Below are 15,239 nucleotides of genomic sequence, written 5' to 3'. Positions count from 1 at the left end.
AGAAGATGGATGTCTCAGCTCAAGTAGAAAGAGCAAATTCACCCTTCCTTACACCTTTTTGTTCTATTCAGGCCCTCAGCAGATTGGATGATGCTCACCTAAATTGGTGAGGATGATCTTCTTCACTCAGTCTACTGATTCAAATGCTAATCTCTTCCCAAGACACCCTAACAGACACACCCAAAAATAATGTTTTACTACTGATCTGGGCACATCGTAGCCCAGTCAAGTTTACATAAACTCAATCATCACAACTACAAATTTGAATGGTAAAAAAGATATACAATGAAAAGTATGTCTTACCATATGATCCAGCAATTCCACTCCTGGGTATATATCCGAAGAAAACGAAAACACTAATTTGAAAGATACATGCAACCCAGTGTTCATAGCAGCATTATTTACAATGGCCAAGCTGTCCATCAACAAAAGAATGGATTGGGAACTCCCTGGCGGTCCAGTGGTTAGGACCCAGCGCTTTCACTGCCAAGGGCCCGGGTTCGATCCCTGGTCAGGAAACTAAGATCCTGCAAGCCACATGGCACAGCCAAAAAAAAAAAAAAAAAAAAAATTAAAACAGAAGAATGGATAAAGAAAATGTGGTGTATACAATGGAATACTACTCAGCCATAAAAAAGAATGAAATTTTGCCATTTGCAGCAACATGGATGGACTTGGAGGACATTATGCTAAGTGAAGTAAGTCAGACAGAGAAACACAAATAGTGTATGTTACCACTTATATGTGGAATCTAAAAAATAAAACAACTTCCCTGGCGGTCCAGTGGTTAAGACTCCACGCTTCCACTGCAGGGGTCACAGGTTTGATCCTTGGTCGGGGAACTAAGATCCCGCATGCTGCAAGGCGCAGCCAAAATAAATACAAATTAAAAAATAATAATAAAACCAGTGAATATAACAACAAAAAAGAAAAGTAGGTCTTCCTACTATCCCAGATGCCCAGCCCCATACCTTACTCCAGATGCAACCACTATTTACAGGTTTTTTAAGTATAGGTAGATATAATTTAAATCTTATTTTACAAATGAATAAGCTGAGACTGAGCAAGGTTGAGTGACTGCCTGAGATCACACAGCTGAAGGAGTTAACAGAATGGAGGTCTTCCCTGACACCACACTACCACCCTGACATCATCTCGAGTTCATACATATGTCCTGGATGTACCGCCTGGATTGGGGGCCCTCAGAGAGACAGGGCTACACATGCAACCAGCTCTAGGCAGTCCCAGCACTGGGCCACTGGACACTGCAGCAGGAGGCCTGGGACCTGGCCCATGATTAAGCTCTGTGTGGTGCTAGGCAAATCTCTTGATCTCCTCACCTGTCCTTCTCACTCACTGGGCTACGTTGGGACCCAAACAAGCTAAGTAGAAAGATGTTTGGAAAGTAAAAGTGTCACATGACACATATGAGGGAAGGGAGGAGGCAGATATCAACAACAGGTTTAACTTTGTACTTTATTATGGACACACACTGTCCTTGTTAGATGTAAAGTTCCTAGAAGAGTGTCGCTTGATCACAGCCTCTCTTCTTTTGAAGAGGGTGGACTCCTGCTGCTCTAATGAGTCACCAGCCCAGTGCAGACAATGAGCCTGTCAAAGCGGCTCCGTGGACAAGGTTTGGGACCAAACAACATACCCAGGTAGTGATACTTCTGTCAAGGAGCAGCACAGGGGTCCCAGTCAGCTGGGGCACAGGACGGCTGAGCCAGGAAATTCAATCACAGGGAGTAGCCTCCATCCCCAAAGAATAAACACTTGTCCCCTGCTCCCGGCTGACATTCTATGACTGCACTGACACCTCTGCATCAGTTTAGCCATCACCACATAACAAAACACCCCAAGACTTAGAGGCTTAAAACAACAACAATTTATTAGGTCACAATTTTAGCTGGGCTCAGCTGGGCAGTTCTTCTGCTGGTCTCACCTGGAGTTGCTCATGTGGCTGCAGTCACCTGGACCAGGATGGTCCAAGATGGCCTCACTCACATATACAACGGTTAACTGGGGCTGTCGGTCAGGGTGCCTCAGTTCTCCTCCATGTGACTCTCCAGAAGAAGAGCTTCTGGAGAAGAGGTTTCTTACTCAGTAAGGGCAGGTCCCAAGACAGTGAAAGTGGAAGCTTCTGGGTCTCTGGCAGTCTAGGCTCCAGAAGTCACACATTGTCACTTCTGACATATTTGCTGGCCAAAGCAAGTCACAGGCAATTCCAGATTCAAGGAGTAGGAAATTAGACTCTCCCTCTTGGTGAAAGAGATGGAAAATATTTTGGTCACGGTGTTCAATCTACCACAAGCTTTATAATCCATCATTCAAAAACTCTCATCAATTAACCAACCCACACGTATGGAACATCTAATATGCACTAGGTGTTGTGCTCAGTACGTAAGTATGAAAGAACTCTAAGACCCAGTATTAATTAATAATAAATAAATAATAATAATAAATTTATTTTCTTTGTTATTATTTTTATTTTTGGCTGCGTTGGGTCTTCGTTGCTGCGCGTGGGCTTTCTCTAGTTGCTCGTCCACGGCATGTGGGATCTTCCTGGACCAGGGCTCGAACCCATGTCCCCTGCATTGGCAGGCGGATTCTTAACCACTGAGCCGCCAGGGAAGTCCCCCTTTCATTGTTTTTTTTTTTTTTTTTTCCTTTCATTGTTTTTGACTAGACTCATTTATAGCTCTGCAAGTTGGAAAAACTGATAGTAATGCAGATAATGTGGGGCCATAGAAATGCAAATGAACGTTGAGATAAACGGTGAGATGAAATTGGTTTCTGAATAAAAGAGAAAACAGGGGCTTCCCTGGTGGCGCAGTGGTTAAGAACCCGCCTGCTAATGCAGGGGACACGGGTTTGAGCCCTGGTCCGGGAAGATCGCACATGCTGTGGAGCAACTAAGCCCGTGCGCCACAACTACTGAGCCTGCGCTCTGGAGCCCACGAGCCACAGCTACTGAGCCCGCGTGCCACAACTGCTGAAGCCTGCGCACCTAGAGCCCGTGCTCCGCAACAAGAGAAGCCACAGCAATGAGAAGCCCGCGCACCGCAACGAAGAGTAGCCCCCACTCGCCGCAACTAGAGAAAGCCTGCGTGCAGCAATGAAGACCCAACGCAGCCAAAAATAAGTAAATTAAATAAATAAATTTTTTAAAAAAGAGAAAACAAATTTGTTAAGGGCTTTTAAGTAGCTCACAGATTTCTAAGAGGGCCAGTGAGACACGCTCCATGGCTAAATATCCAGGGGTAAGGCCCAACCGGGGCAGCTGTAGAGAAAATGCCATTGCTACTCCTGTTCATCATTGATAGAGGTCCAGGCTGAATGATAGAAGCTCTGTTACTCCAGTCCTTTAATAGCCAGACTCTTCTACTGCCTTGCATGCCGGAAGACCAATTCTTTCCAGTGTGGCCATCTCCTCCCTCTGCTAAATAGTCATTCAACAAAATAATAATAAAATAAATTTAAAAATAAAATAAAATTGGTTTCTGCCTAGTAGAAAAGATGATTTCAAACTTTAGTACACATAGAATATTAACCAGTTTTGAACATATTAGCAACTTCATTTCAGCATTCCTGATTGCCTATAAATGTCTGCTCTTCAGATTCTCCTTTCAGTTGGTTTTAACAAATTGCAGGTTTTTCTCTTTAATTAGTGAGTTAAATAAAATCTTTGATATGTGTTCACTTCATGTTTGTGTGAGTCATTATTTTACTTTTTTGAAAATTATCCTACAACACAGCTTCCTCAACTGTAAAATGGTAATAATAATAGAACTTCCCCATAGGGTTGTTGGGCAGATGAAATTAGATAAAATATATAGATATATTGGGTTGGCCAAAAAGTTCATTTGGGTTTTTCATGTTACAGAAAAGCCCGAATGAACTTTTTGGCCAACCCAATATTAGCAAAGTACCTAGCTTATAATAAATGCTTAATAAATATTAGCTGCTTTAATGTTGTTACTATTATTATTATTCAAAAGAGTTATCATTTAGTTGGGAAATCACACAAAACAGCATCAAAGAGCTTAAGTACATCATTAAGCTCTAAACTGTGTGGCAAAGGTTATTAATCCTGGTGTTCAAAACAGGTTAATGGAGTCTGGAGTCATCCAGGAACGCTTCCTGGAGGAGCAGTGGTCTAACTGGTCCTTGAAGGATGGGCAAGATTTGGGGAAGGAAAGAGAAGGTGGAGGAGTTGGTCCCAGGCAAGGCAAGGTGAGGTCAATGTGGAAAAGAGTATAACTCGACCAGGATCTGTGACAGGTTCATCCCTAGCTCCTTCCCCTGTTGCATTTACCTTTGGTTTGTCTGTTAGAGAATATTTCACTATTCATTTCTCCACTGACATACCATAAAAACATTAATCAGCTGAATTATATTCTTATCAATACCTGTCAAGAGCACACAATTAACTACAGATTTGTAAACTCCTCAGGGGCAGGGGTCAGGCCTTCAGCTGTTTCTCAAACACACTTCAGCATTAAAAAGTTTGAACTGGTAAGTGAGAAGGAAAAGAAGAAGAACTTGAGCCTGCTGCTGTCAAACAAGCTTGTCCTGATGAGCAACCCGACTGCTCTCTTGCCTAAGTCCAGAGTTGGGTTCAAGTTTGAAACACTACATGGCAAATCTCTAGCCAAAGCCCTCACCTGCCCCTCCTTTGATTAACAATCTCTAACTCAGGAAGTGGAACTATGGCATCTTTGGTGTCAGAGGTTGGATTTGGGCAAAGAAAAGCCCACCCACACTCCTCAAGCAGAAAGAGAACAGGGTGAGGAGGATCACTTTAGACCTTGAAGCCCTAGGTGTCCCAGTGGTTTTAGCACGATGAGCTCAATCGGCACCAGGTGTGACCTGTCAGCCTCTACATTCTCTCCTGATGCAAGAGTTTTTCAAGTTGAGTATGCTATGAAGGCTGTGGAAAATAGAAGTACAGCTATTGGAATCAGATGTAAAGATGGCGTTGTCTTTGGGGTAGAAAAATTAGTCCTTTCTAAACTTTATGAAGAAGGTCCTAACAAACGACTTTTTAATGTTGATCGGCATGTCTGAATGGCAGTAGCAGGTTTGTTGGCAGATGCTCGTTCTTTAGCAGACATTGCAAGAGAAGAGGCTTCCAACTTTAGATCTAACTTTGGATATAACCTTCCACTAAAACATCTTGCAGACAGAGTGGCCATGTATGTACATGCCTATACACTCTACTGTGCTGTTAGACCTTTTGGCTGCAGTTTCTTGTTAGCGTCTTACAGTGTGATGATGGTGCACAACTCTACATGATTGACCCATCGGGTGTTTCATATGGTTATTGGGGCTATGCCATTGGCAAAGCCAGGCAAGCTGCGAAGACAGAAATCCAAAAGCTTCAGATGAGAGAAATGACCTGCCGTGATGTTGTTAAAGAAGTTGCAAAAATAATTTACATAGTACACGGTGAAGTTAAGGATAAAGCTTTTGAACTAGAGCTCAGCTGGGTTGGTGAAATAACTAACGGAAGACATGAAATTGTTCCAAAAGATATAAGTAAAGAGGCAGAGAAATATGCCAAGGAATCTTTGAAGGAAGAAGATGAATCAGATGATGATAACATGTAACATTTACTTCATTTACTTCTATTTAACTATTGAGCCCTTTGGATTATTACATACCCACTGACCAACTTTCATTAAATCTTTGTCTTGTAAAAAAAAAAAAAAAAGAACAGGGTACAAGGCTGAATTACAGGAGGAGAGGAAAAACAAATGTGTTTTGGAGGAGAGGAAAAACAAATGTGTAAAATACGTCCTGGGGTTTATAATCTAATTAGGAGGATAAAATCAACCAAGTACACAACTAAATAGGAAACCAGGCCAAGAAGTCTTGGGACGATGTCTTGGAGTGGGTAAGGCTTCTCCTATGAGACTGAGAAGGTACAAGCTATTCTAAGCGAAGAGAATTGTGAGTAACAGTGGGAAAGCCCAGCGTCTGCTCTGGGCAAGGCAGAAGTTGGGGGTGACATAAAGTTGGAGAAGCCAGCTGAAGGCAGATTATGAAATGCTTTCAGTGCTAGGGAGTAGTGCCTTGGAAAGAAACAGGATGTGTATTAGTCAGAGTTCTCCAGAGAAAATGGAACCAATAGGATACACAGGGATAAATATAAGAGGAGGTTTATAATAGGAATTGGCTCACATGATTATGGAGGTTGAGAAGTCCCATGATTTGCTCCGTACAAGCTGGAGAACCAGGAAAGCTGGTAGTGTAATTCAGTCGGAGTCCAAAGGCCTGAGAACCAGAAGCACAGATGTCTGAGGTCAGGAGAAGATGGATGGCTCAGCACAAGCAGAGAGAGCAAATTCATCCTACCTCTGCCTTTTTATTCCACTCAGGCCTTCAGTGGATTGAATGATGCCCACCAGCACCATTGGTGGAGGTTATCTCTACTCAGTCTACCAATTCAAATGTTAATCTCTTCCAGAGATACCCTCACAGAAACACCAAGAAATGATGTTTTACCAGCTATCTGGTCATCCCTTAGCCCAGTCAAGTTGATACATAAAATTAACCAACACAGAGCCCAGGTTTAGGAAGATTCATCCAGGCAGCTTGTGCTGGGTAGAGTCAGATGATTCCTGAAGCAGTCCAGAGGGGAAAGGACAGTCACAGCTAGGGCAGAAGTGGTGGAGAGAGAGTAGAAGGCAAAGATGGGAGAGGTGGGTAACCACCCCTATTACCCTCTCCCTTGCTCACCAAGTTCCAGCCAAAATGGTCTCCTTGTTGGACTTCAAACATGCCAGGCATGCCTCCACACAGTGTCTTTGCCTTTGCAACAGTCTTCCCCGGAAGTATATAAGTCTCATTCCTTCACTTCTACTCAAGTCCCCTTGACCACCAAATATAAAATAGCACCCTTCCCCCATCATGGCACTCCCTAGTTCTGTTACCTTGCTTTATTTTTCTCCATGGCACTTATCACCATCTGACCTAATATATATTTGTTTATTTTCTGCCCATTCCCAATAGTGTGCAAGCTCCATGAGGGCACAGATTTTTTTTGGTTCACCATCGTAGCCTCAGTGCCTAGAATAGGGTGCACAGTATGAATACTCAGTAAATAACTGCATTGGTTTTAGATGGGCAGGTTAATGTGACATCAACGGTTTGAGACTGTGACATGCAAGACAGTAGTACCTTTAACAGAGATAGGAAAGTTGGGATAGAAAAATGTTTGTTCAACATGGAACATGTTGAATTTGAGATATATGAGATTAATTGAAAATTCAGGACTAGTCCAGAGCAAACCTGCAGGGAAGTGGAAGGCAGAATCCAAATCTCCAAAGAGTAAAAAAAAAGCTGAGAGGAAAAAGGTTGAAAGGAGGAGCAGGACGGAGAGTCAGATACAAAGGGCACAACCGTAGATGGTCAAGGCCATAAATGGGAAAGTAAATCACTAGGTCAGAAACCATAAAGAAACATTCAGGTTGAATATGAAATATGTCAGGAAAAGGTGATTGGGGTCAAGGCCATGAGAAAGAACCATTAGGCCTTTTACAGGCTGCATTTATCCGTGCTGGCTATAGGGAGCCAGGTAGGACTCATGGCTTAGCACTCAAGAGCTGCCCTCCACAAGTTAGATCAGGGCGAGAAACCCAGAGTTGGAGGCATCTACTGAGCTCATCAGGAGCTGTGATACAAAGATTTGGTCTCTGCCCCACCTGAACAGGAGTGACAACAGAAGCTTTGGGAACTGATGAGTCACTAAGGAAGAAAATGCAGAGCTCGAGTTGCAACTAGTGGCCCCAGGGTTAAACTGACACCCAGGAATGTTTTATTTGGGCTACACAAGGTTTTACTTTTCAAATTAACATCTACTTTTTTTTTTAATTTACTTAATTTATTTATTTGGTTGCGCCGGGTCTTAGTTGCAGCCAGCAGGCTCCTTAGTTGTGTCTTGCGGGCTCCTTAGTTGTGGCTCACGGGCTCCTTAGTTGTGGCATGCGAACTCTTCGTTGTGGCATGCATGTGGGATCTAGTTCCCTGACCAGGGATCAAACTCTGGCCCCCTGCATTGGGAGTGCAGAGTCTTAACCACTGTGCCACCAGGAAGTCCCTAACGTCTACTTTTTTTTGTTTGTTTTTGGCTGCGTTGGGTCTTCATTGCTGCGCACAGGCTTTCTCTAGCTGCGGTGAGCGGGGGCTACTCTTCATAGCCATGTGTGGGCTTCTCATTGCGGTGGCTTCTCTTGTTGCAGAGCACGGGCTCTAGGCGCATGGGCTTCAGTAGTTGTGGCTCGCGGGTTCTAGAGCACAGGCTCAGTAGCTGTGGCGCACGGGCTTAGTTGCTCCACGGCATGTGGGACTTCAGAGACCAGGCCTCAAACCCGTGTCCCCTGCATTGACAGGAGGATTTTTAAGCACTACGCCACCAGTGAAGCCCCTAATGTCTACTTTTTTTTTTTAATTAATAGTAATCTTTTATTTATTTATTTATTTTTATATTTATTTTTGGCTGTGTTGGGTCTTCGTTTCTGTGCGAGGGCTTTCTTTAGCTGCGGCAAGCGGGGGCCACTCTTCATCGCGGTGCACGGGCCTCTCATTATCGCGGCGTCTCTTGTTGCGGAGCACAGGCTCCAGACGCGCAGGCTCAGTAGTTGCGGCTCACGGGCCTAGTTACTCCGCGGCATGTGGGATCTTCCCAGACCAGGGCTCGAACCCATGTCCCCTGCATTAGCAGGCAGATTCTCAACCACTGCGCCACCAGGGAAGCCCCACATCTACTTTTAAATGTCAGAATTTTCACCAGAAAACCCTTATTTCTGGTTTATCTTGCAGAAACTGGGAGATCTGGTGACACTGGGCTAACATTTCACTTGATAATAAAAGAGTCTGAGCTGAGTTGTGACTGGTGCCTTTAAAGGAAGTGTATAGGGTAGGCTAGGCTACAAAATAGAAGGAGCTTAGGATGAAGATTTGTTTCTTGTTCACTCAAAGTCCAGGGTCAGTCGGGCAACTCTCCAGAGCAGCTTTCCTCCTGGCAATGACTCAGGGATCCAGGCTGCTTACACCTTATGGCTCTAGTTCAACTTATGGTCTCCATGATCAGCAGGGAGCAGTAGCTGTTCAGATCAAGCTGCTCCACAGCTTTTAACATGCTTCCTACTTGATGGGACACAGCTCCTTCCACTGACAGTCTGTCTGCCAGAACTAGTCACATTTCCCCCAGTAGGGAGCTGAGAAATGGGGAGCTTATGGATTTGGGGTGAGCAGTAAATGTCTCTGCCACAGGGAGCATGTGCTCTGTATGCAGTTTGCCACAATGCCTACCAGGCTGCTTAAATGTTCCCATTAGCTGCCTGACTCCTGGAGGCATCTGCATCCATAGCCTTTGGGGCAAAAAGAGAGGAGGGCAGGGAGAGAACCTTGTGGAATGCTACCAGGGGCTAGCTCACAATGGAACCCTACGCTGGCAGGTGTCTTTCTGCCTTTCCTCTCCTCCCCAAGGTAGCTGGTTATCGAGAGAACCCACACCCACACCTAGCCATCTCTTTCCCACTTTCCTGGGCACACCACTGAGGGATGCCTGCTTTTTCTCCAGAGATGAGGATTCAAAATGTTCTTGTGCTCCAGCCACTGCATATTTCCAATTCCTCATAGTCAAGAATACTCTTCTATATTCTATCCACTTTACTTCCCCTTGCATTGCGTTTTTCTGTTTACCCTTGTTCTGCAGAGCTGAGTAGGAACAGAGCTGCAACAAGAACCTCCACTACTAGGCTCTAGAAATTACGAATCCCCAAGTAAAACGTTATTCAGGAAGACAATTTATGTGCTGTCCCTTTAAAGTGCTTGCTTTATATACCTTATTTTTCCCCTCTGGCTTTTAAAATTATTATCATTTGTTCCTCCTTTTCTGCCTTCTTTTGGATTAAATAACTTTTTAAATCCCACATTAATTAATTTATTGGATTTTTAGCTATACTTCTTTGCATTATTTTTTTTCCAATAATATGGGTTTAATTGGGAAGTAAAATTAAATGTCCAGCAAGAGGAATTAATTGGAACAAACTGTTTTTCACAGCTAAGCATAAAATTAAAACATAGCAAACCAGCAGAAGTGAAATAATTGGTTTATAATGAATTATAATTTTTAATCACTGAGAGCCCCCAAACCTACTCATTTTCCTTTTACAGTAAATTTTTTTAGATTAATTCTAGTTTTCCTTATTACAAATGCAATACTTACTACAGAATAATTAAGATACAATTAAGTGAAAAAAAGTCATAGGAAAATCACATGCCTCCAGATATTTTCATGTATCCAGATACCACCACTAATAAAACCTTGATGTTTATATTTCCAAATCCTAGTCTATGTTTAAGTTGTTTAAGTAAGTTTTATTGACTTTAGACACACTATCATAGTTTACACAAGCATCCCATCAATTGTGAAACCCTAAATGTTTCCAACTAACCCATTCTTTTTTTTTCTTTTTTTTTTTAAATTTTATTTATTTATTTATTTATTTATTTATGGCTGTGTTGGGTCTTCGTTTCTGTGCGAGGGCTTTCTCTAGTTGCGGCAAGTGGGGGCCACTCTTCATCGCGGTGTGCGGGCCTCTCACTATTGCGGCCTCTCTTGTTGCGGAGCACAGGCTCCAGACGCGCAGGCTCAGCAATTGTGGCTCACGGGCCTAGTTGCTCCGCGGCATGTGGGATCTTCCCAGACCAGGGCTTGAACCTGTGTCCCCTGCATTGGCAGGCAGATTCTCAACCACTGCGCCACCAGGGAAGCCCCTTTTCTTTTTTTTTTAATTGGAGTATAATTGCTTTACAATGGTGTGTTAGTTTCTGCTATATAACAAAGTGAACCAGCTATACATATACATATATCCCCATATCTCCTCCCTCTTGCAGCTCCCTCCCACCCTCCCTATCCCACCCCTCTAGGTGGACACAAAGCACTGAGCTGATCTCCCTGTGCTATGCGGCTGCTTCCCACTAGCTATCCATTTCACATTTGGTAGTGTATTACTTCTCTGCTTTTTTTTTTTTTTTTGGCTGCATTGGGTCTTCGTTGCTGTGCACGGGCTTTCGCTAGTTGCGGTGAGTAGGGGCTACTCTTTGTTGCGGTGCACGGGCTTCTCATTGCAGTGGCTCCTCTTGTTGCAGAGCACAGGCTCTAGGCGCTCAGGCTTCAGTAGTTGTGGCTCACGGGCTCTAGAGCGCAGGCTCAGTAGTTGTGGTGCATGGGCTTAGTTGCTCCGCAGCATGTGGGATCTTCCCGGACCAGGGCTCAAACCCGTGTTCCCTGTGTTGGCAGGCAGATTCTTAACCACTGTGCCACCAGGGAAGCCCTCTGCATTATTTCTAAAGTTCCCGTTCTAAGGCTTAGAATACCTATCCTTAACCTTTCATAGCCTACTTAGAGTTAATATTGAATCTCTTCAGACAGAAGGACCATCACCCTTTACGCTATAGTTGTAATATACACATTACACCTAAATACATCATAAATCCCACAACACAATGTTCTAAAATTTGCTTTTAACAATCAGATGTATTTTTTAAAAATTAAAAGGGAAAAAAGTCTTCTATATTTATGCAGCAACTTACGATTTCTGAAACTCTCCATTCTTTCCTGAAGATCTGAATTTCCTCTGGTGTCATTTCCCCTCAGCTTTCTTCTTCTGGCACTCTAAGAATCTTGTTTCTCTGCTTTCAGGACTCTATAGTTCATGGGAAGCCCATCGCCATTCAAATTATTGTTCCCCTGTATATGATGTCACTTTTTTTCTGAATGCTTTCAAGATTTTCTTGCTATCACTGGTTTTCAGCATTTTGACTATGATAAGCCAATGCAGTTTTCTTTATGTTTACACTGTTCAGGGTTTGCTGAGCTTCCCGAATCTTAACCAAATGTGGTTAACCAAATCTACAGTTTGGGGGTATTATTTCTTCAAATATTTACTATCCTATCTCTTTCTCTCCTCTCCTTTCGAGACTTCAGTAACATGTTCAATCTTTTGATATGGTCCACAGGTCCCTGAGGCTCTGTTCACTTTTTTTTTTCCAATCTTTTTTTCCCTCTCTTCAGATTTGATCATTTCTGTTGATCTACCTTCAAGTATAGAGACTCTTTCCTATCATCTCTCTTCCGCTCTTAATCTCATCCATGAAATTTATTTCAAATATTGTATTTTTCAATTTGAAAATTTCCATTTCATTCTTTTCATATTTTCTATTTCTCTGCTGAAATTTCCTACCTTTTCATTCATTACAAGTATATTTTACTTTAACTCAACAAGCACAGTTATAATAGCTGCATTAAAGTCCTTGTCTGATCATTTCAACATCTGGCTCATCTCAAGGTTGGCCCCTGTTGTCTTTTCCCTCCAGAATGGGTCACGTTTTCCATGTTCTTCACATGTTGAATAATTTTGACTATATCCTATACATCGTGAATGTTATGTTTTGAAGACTCTAGATTCTGTTATATCCCTCTGTGGCAAGCAGAATAATGGCCCTCTCAAAGATGACAACATCCAAACTTCTGGAACCTGTGAATATGTTACATTACACAGCAAAAGGGAATTAAGGCTGCAGATGGAATTACAGTTGCAAACTGGATGACCTTAAAATAGGAAGATTATACTGGATTAACCAGGTGGGCCCAATGTATCATAGGGGTCCTTGATAGTGAAAGAGGGTAGCAGAAAGAAAAGCCAGAGTCAAAGTGATCAGTACAAGAAGGATTCAACCCAATGTTTCTGGCTCTGAAAAATGTAGGAAGGGGACCATGAGTCAAGGAACATGGGCATTTATACAGAAGGTGGAAAAGGCAACGAAACAGAATCTCCCATAGAGCCTCCAGAAGGAACGCAGTCCTGTCAACACTTTTATTTTAGCTCAGTGAAACCCATTTCAGACTTCTGACCCAGAATCATAAAAGAATAAATTTGTGTTTTTCTAAGCCCCTAAATTTGTGGAAATTTCCTACAGCAGGAACAAGGAACTAAGGCATCCTCCAAAAATGTTCATGTTTTCATTTTAGCAAGCAATTAAATTGGTTGGACCCAAACTACACACTCTCTCTCTCACATGAGGTAGACAGCAGCTCAGATCTCAGTTCAATTCTCTTTTTTTTTTTTTGCTTTCCTCAGCTGAACAGTTCATGCATTCATGCTTCAATGACCAGCCAGAGACTTGGGCAGAGTCAACACTAGAATTCAGGCTCTCTTCTTTACAGTATTCCCTCCTGACTTTCTGAGACAGAGACTAAGTAAATGGCATCACCCAAGTGTTCATGCCAAAAAGTTGGGAGAGTTCCTTCTCCTGTGCCCTTCACATCTAATCAATCATGAAGTCCACTTCCAAAATATATCTGCATCTATCCCTTTCCATCTCTTCATTCATGCCTAAAACACCAACTTCTCTCATCAGGATTACACCAGGGTTGACTTATCCAGTAGGCACAGCAGGCACAATGCCTGGGCCCCACCATACTTTAAGGGGCCCACAAAAACATTTTAGTTTATTTTTAAATTATAAGAAAAAAATAGGAACTTCCCTGGTGGTCCAGTGGTTAAGACTACATGCTCCCAATGTAGGGGGCCTGGGTTCGATCCCTGGTCGGGGAACTGGATCCCGCATGCCGCAACTAAAAAAAAAAAGAAAAAAAAGATGCTGCACACAGCAATGAAGATTCCACATGTTGCAACTAAGACCCGGTGCAGCCAAAAAAAATAATAATAAAAATAAATAAATAAATATTTTTGAAAAAAAGCAAAAAAAGAAATGTTTAGGTCAAAGAAAATGTATAATATTAATATATTGGTCTTTACACCAGGACAATCATAAAATATAATTTTTAATACTGTTTTTTGGAGAAAAGGGCCTATGAAGGCAAAAGTACCTAGAGTCCATGAAAAGTCATTATGAGATCCTGGCAGCAAGAACCTTTTAATTGGTCTTTCTCTTCCATTAGTGCATGTGTATAATCCACTCTCCATTCAGTAAACTGAGTAATCTTGTTATCCTTGCTTAAATTAAAGTATGACTTCTATACAGTAAAGTGCACAACCCTTAAGTGTACAACCTGACGTACATAAATATACACTTATGTAACCACCACCCACATCAAAATACTAAGTAATCCTTTTCCAAATTTTATTCAAGTCATGACATCCCCTTGCATAAAATCTTTCCATGCTTTCCCAATCCACTTGGAATAAAATCCAAACTCCTAAACCTGCTTCACACAGCCTCACATGATCCAACCCCTACCTATTTCTCAAACCTCATCTTGTACGACTCTCCCCCCTCCCTCACCAAACTCCAGCTACCAGCTTTTAAATTCCTCAACTTGCCAACATGTTCCTGCCCTGGAGCATTTGATCTGGTAGTGCATCCTCTACCTTCAGCTAAAGCTCTTCACGGGTCTGGCTCTTTGAAATTCAGATCTCAGTTTACATGTCACTTCCTCAGAGGACTTCCCTGACCATGCAATCTAAAGTTGCACAAAAACACTTTTATTAAGTCACCTTAATTACCTGCAGAGTGCTTATCATTTCTAATATTTTATTTATTCACTGTTTATTGTCTGTCTTTCCCTCACTGAACTGTAACATCCTTTGGAGCAGTTTTGTTCTCCGTTGTACCCAAAATGCCAACAACAGTGCCTGACACATGGTAAGCGCTCAATGAAAATTTTCATTGAATTAACTACTATCTATGATAAAAATATAGCATTAGCTAGAGGAAGCATGGATAGCACTCGGCTGTGAAATCCTAAGGGCCTGAGTTTGACTGAACTTAGTAAAATGAAGGATTAAAAGAGGTAAAAGCTCGTGGCAAGTAAGTGTTCAATATTTGTTACTTATTCCTTCTAAACATGCCCAACTAAAACCATCCTTAAGCAGAATACTGGGTTTGTTTTGCTTTAACAAAAAGCGATTTACAAAGAAACTCAAAATCTTCCCTTTCAGGAAACCAACTGTGGCACGCCCATTCTGGGTTCCAGCCAGCTGCCATTCGGTGCCAGAAAAGTAGAACCTGCAAGCGCGGCCCCGCCCCTTCCGCACCGGCCGGAAGTCTGCGGATCAGGAGACCCCGCCCCGGGCTCAGACCCTGGCCCTCGTCCGCGCGTAGCCCTACGTAAAGCGTGTGAGGTTTCGCGACAGCCCAGGCCCCACCTCTTTGGCCACATGTCGCGCAGGTCTTCCCGTCGGACGCCGCGCCACCTCCTC

The 15,239-nt window shown here is 42.8% G+C and overlaps 1 pseudogene; it reads left to right on the top strand.

Moving 5' to 3' along the window:
- The first annotated feature begins 4,841 nt into the window (after nt 1-4,841).
- LOC133101146 (proteasome subunit alpha type-3-like) lies at nt 4,842-5,612 on the top strand (annotated as a pseudogene).
- The last annotated feature ends 9,627 nt before the right edge of the window (nt 5,613-15,239 follow it).

Source organism: Eubalaena glacialis, chromosome 11 (genome assembly GCF_028564815.1).
Source record: "Eubalaena glacialis isolate mEubGla1 chromosome 11, mEubGla1.1.hap2.+ XY, whole genome shotgun sequence".
Classification (NCBI taxonomy): domain Eukaryota; kingdom Metazoa; phylum Chordata; class Mammalia; order Artiodactyla; family Balaenidae; genus Eubalaena; species Eubalaena glacialis.
This window is presented reverse-complemented; position numbering and strand designations above follow the sequence as displayed.